Raw genomic sequence first — 4,404 nt, 5'->3', positions numbered from 1 at the left:
AGCTAGCAGTGTATGAAAACAAGCCGCTTTTTTTCAAAGAGCTCAAGAAAATTTGGCAGACCTCTACAGCTCCTTCAAAAGCAGGGGTTCTGTTTTCTTAATTACACACTTTGCTGATAGATGATGAGCCTTACAAAGGCCTTCTGAATCCGGTAAATTACTGTCTCTTTAACTTGCAAAATCCGACAAATCAATCTTATGATCATGCTAAAATGAAAGCGAAAATCTTGTCCTTGCATCCAAACACTGACATATATCCTAGGAAGTATGATGCAGGAAATCTGACTGATGATTTTCTTGGTACTCTACATTTCTGCATTGTTCTCCATGATTTTCTTACATGTTCAATTTAATTGATTTGGTTTTATTACATACTTGAGATTTTTTTTTTAAGCTTGCAAGAAAAGAGATTTCTTAATTATCAGTGAAATATATCTTATTAACAATACTACATTTTTTATCTATTGCAACCCCTAAATTTGTTGTATTAGGCGTCAAATTCCGTTGCATTAGGCCTAATGCCACGGCCATGTACTGTGGCATCTGCTGGCGTTGCAATAGGCCTAACGCAACGGTATATGACACCTAATGCCACGGTATCAATGATCCGTTGCGTTAGATCAATACCTAATGCAACGACAATATTATTACCGTGGCATTAGCTTTAATACCTAATGCCACGGTTTCCTATACCTAATGTCACGATGCATATACCCTAATGCCACGGTTTATTTATTTATTTTTTTTTTGAAGAAAATGCCACGATTTATTTATTTAATTTTTTTTTTGAAGAAAATGCCACGGCTTATTATTATTATTGTTGTTGTTGTTGTTGTTGCTGCAGTTGTTGCTGTTGCTGTTGCTGTTGCTGCTGTTGTTGTTGGTGTTGTTGTTGTTGTTGTTGTTGTTGTTGTTATTACTACACATGAAGCTATATAAATGTATCGAAATAAAGGAAATTTTCGTTGAAATCTAAAAATTAAGAGTACATGTATACAATTTCACACTAAGAAAAATTAAGTTACAAATTCAAATATCACTTAAATCTACATGTTTATTCGTCAAAACATAATTTTTACATTGTTAAGAAAAAATAATTACAAGTTCCAACTATGCTCAAAATTCTCCCAGCTGGCTCTCCACCTATGTTTTCATCAGAGACGACTAGCAGCCTAGCACTTTTGCCTGCAAGTCTTAAACCTGATCAAAATGTAACAAGATCTAACAACTGGATTAGCATGAAGGTAATATTTAGGCCTACTATAGCAAATGGGTATTCGCAAATAGCTCAATCTGCATTTGATACAAGAAGATAGTGCATGTCAGTATATCATATACCTATTTAATACAGCAAAAGGCGAAAAGGGAAGTAGGTTTGAGTAGTGAGATAGATGATTAAAACAACCTAGAAGATAGAGATGAGGTCCTAGATCCAAATAATCTTCTTATGGTTCTTTTGTGACTTAATTGAAGCTCATAACACAACAATATATATATATAGCAGAAAATCAACCTTGATTTCAACCTCTATACAGCAAAAATGCAAATCTTAAATATAAAAAACTTCATCCTCTTTACAAATTAATTCCAACTACAGAAAGAGAAAAAAGGCAATCAAAGACTTACATCATAAGCCTCAGAAAGTAACTTGAATTTAGCTTCAATTTCCTTGTGGTGTTTCTCACTCTGATTTCCTTCCTCCGAGGAGATAATAGATGAGCTTGGGCCCCAAGTGAACCCAATCTTTGACTTGTGATTTGGGGTTGATAGCTTCCTCCTTCGAGCGTTTCATCACTCGAATAATTATACAATATCCTCCAAGCTGATAAACTGCTTCTTACTATCAATTGAGCATTGCATATTTATAAATAATCAACTCAAACTCAATCTCATAGAATAATAAAATCGTATACACAAAGAAAGCAAGGAAAAACTCTTTTCTTGATCTCCTGTTGGGTTGGGTAATAACACTCATATATTTCAACTGTAAGAGTTCATTGACCTACATATTACCAGCAAGTTATGGAAACAAAAAACCAAAAGATTCTGCAGTTGACAATTGACAATAGCAAATGTGTATTTTTTTTTCTTCCTATTTTCAAAAATGTTCTTGTCATTTTGAAAGCCAATAGATAATAAGGAAACAAAGTACAAGTAGCGATCATATAGAGAATGAGAGTATCTCTTTTGATTGAGCCTGCACAGTCATATCAATATTAACCCCTGATTTATTTCATTTTTCTTTTTTCAGATATATTTGAAGTAAATTGAGATTTTTCTCTAAGAAAACAAAAGTAGGAAGGTTAATTGTATTTGTACATGAAGTAGACCACAAATGACATGAAATTTCTTGCTTAAATCCTTCACTTATCCTCAGACATCTCCAAACAATGCCCTCTAAGAGCCCAAAACTAACCTTGTTGTCTGACCTTGATTTATTACCTCATCTATCTGCAGTGAATAAACTGGAAATAAATAAATAAATAAATAAATAATGTAGACTCAATTATACAAAGACATAATCCTAATATTTTTGTAGAAAGAAAGTGAAGGCGTCTTCGATCGGACAATGGTGGGACCATCACCATCCCTATCTCTGTCGAAAGTGAAAAGGAAATTATTGAGCTCCAAGTTGGCCGCTTGCTCCCTCGTTCCTAAGAATCAATTAATGAATTTATCATATTATAAAGCAATATGAGTTTGATCAAATTGAGATGCTGCAGACTATGAACTTTGTCACGAGGGCAAGAAACAGCTAATGCACTTCATTGAAAGATAACATAGTACTCTTATTAATCAAATTGATAGAGGGTATGGACTATAAACATTGTGATGAATTGCAAAAATGATAAATTAAGGACTAAACTTCTAATTCAAGGCAAGAACAAATAAGATACATAAAAGAAAAACTTTAAAGTTAGCACAAAGCATAGGTAAACTTTTAAAGTTAGACTTGGCACTCCATCATTGAGTATTCTGTATGTCAAAGAATTAAAAGTTAGATCCATATTATGGCAAAATGTAGCTTTGCGGATACTTTGTTCCCAATGATTAAGGTAATTTGTCCCCAAACATGTGTGATTAATTGCTGACCTTTGACTAGATTTCGTCAAAAGAACAAGTGTATGATTGCCTTATCATTAACATATAGACAATCATCCTTCACCATGAATTTTAACATTTAAATTCCTACCTAATACTCTATAACATCAAGAACACAAAAGGGCAAAAACAAAAAAAGTTCTTTTTAAATTTCAGTCATATGAGGCACAAAACTAGTTATCAAAATTTGTTCTCGAAAAAACTTCAATTAAGCAGACAATAGTACATTCTTAGAATAAGAACGAACAACCCATTATCTGAAAGGTATAAAATTTCCCTTCATTCAACCCCAAACAGCAAAAACAATCAATTTAGAGCATTTAAATTACTAATAACAACCTTGATACACCTAATACTAAGAATAAATTAAAGGGAATCATTAAGTTACTAAACAAAACTAAATCATAAATCCTAATGCAACTTGCCAACAAAACCCATGAACAAAATTCGATAATAATCTAACAAAAACCAAATAAATTGCAATTTAACACATATTTTGCATCAAAAATCTAACAAAAACCAAATAAATTAACAGTTATACAACCAAATTACAACATTTTTTAGAAAAACCAATAATAATCCCAAACCACAATGAAGAAATTCATGGAAAAGATTTCGAATTATATTCGTGAAAATAAATGAGAAATTTGAGAGTACTAATATACAAAATATAAATTCAGGAGGAGAGGGAAAAAGAAGAGAGTGTTACTGAAGAGGCGAAGAGCAGTGTGGCGACCAAGAAAAGGTATGGACTATGACAGAAATCAATTAGGTATTAGGATCATTAGAAAGCTAGGGTTTTAGAAGCCCCGACAAAGCCAACACCTTCATAAGCAACTACAGGAAGAGGATGATGATTTTTCTGCAGGTAACGGCGGTTTTATGGCGGTGGACAATGGTGGATAATGGCGGCGGTCGGCGGACATAGGCACACGACTCTCTCATGAGTACCTTTTTTTTTTTTTTGTTGAAATAATAATGAGGACTGAGGATACTTTATAAGATAGACATTTGTTTTTGTTTTTTTTCCTTTATTTTTTTCTATATATTTTAGAGAGCTTTTAAATTATTTTGAAATATTAGGAGGGAAGGATTAAAATTTTGGGACAAAATGGCGGTTCAGTCAGAAAACCTTAATTATTAGCCCTCTCTCTTTGCCGTTGCAATAGCCATATATGCCGTTTTATTAGATCCTCTAATGCAACGGCTTAGTGTAGCCGTTGCAGTAGCCCTTCTTTTGAAGTATTTTAATATTAGACGTTGTATTAGGCTTGTCTATTGCAACGGTAATAACATTGGCGT

At 33.0% G+C, this 4,404-nt stretch overlaps 1 long non-coding RNA gene across 4 annotated transcripts; it reads right to left on the bottom strand.

Annotated features, from left to right (window-relative positions):
• Positions 1–1,016: 1,016 nt before the first annotated feature.
• Positions 1,017–4,036, bottom strand: LOC145623956 (uncharacterized). 4 transcript variants are annotated; one of them, XR_014110327.1, is made up of 3 exons: positions 3,812–4,036; positions 1,627–2,654; positions 1,017–1,293 (listed from the first exon to the last, which is right to left on the bottom strand). It is a non-coding gene; the product is annotated as an uncharacterized LOC145623956 (long non-coding RNA). The 4 variants fall into 4 exon arrangements; XR_014110328.1 differs by having other exon boundaries at positions 1,017–1,200; XR_014110329.1 differs by having other exon boundaries at positions 1,017–1,193.
• Positions 4,037–4,404: the final 368 nt, after the last annotated feature.

Source organism: Chenopodium album, chromosome 3 (genome assembly GCF_948465745.1).
Source record: "Chenopodium album chromosome 3, dcCheAlbu1.1, whole genome shotgun sequence".
NCBI classification, from domain to species: Eukaryota; Viridiplantae; Streptophyta; class Magnoliopsida; order Caryophyllales; family Amaranthaceae; genus Chenopodium; species Chenopodium album.
This window is presented reverse-complemented; position numbering and strand designations above follow the sequence as displayed.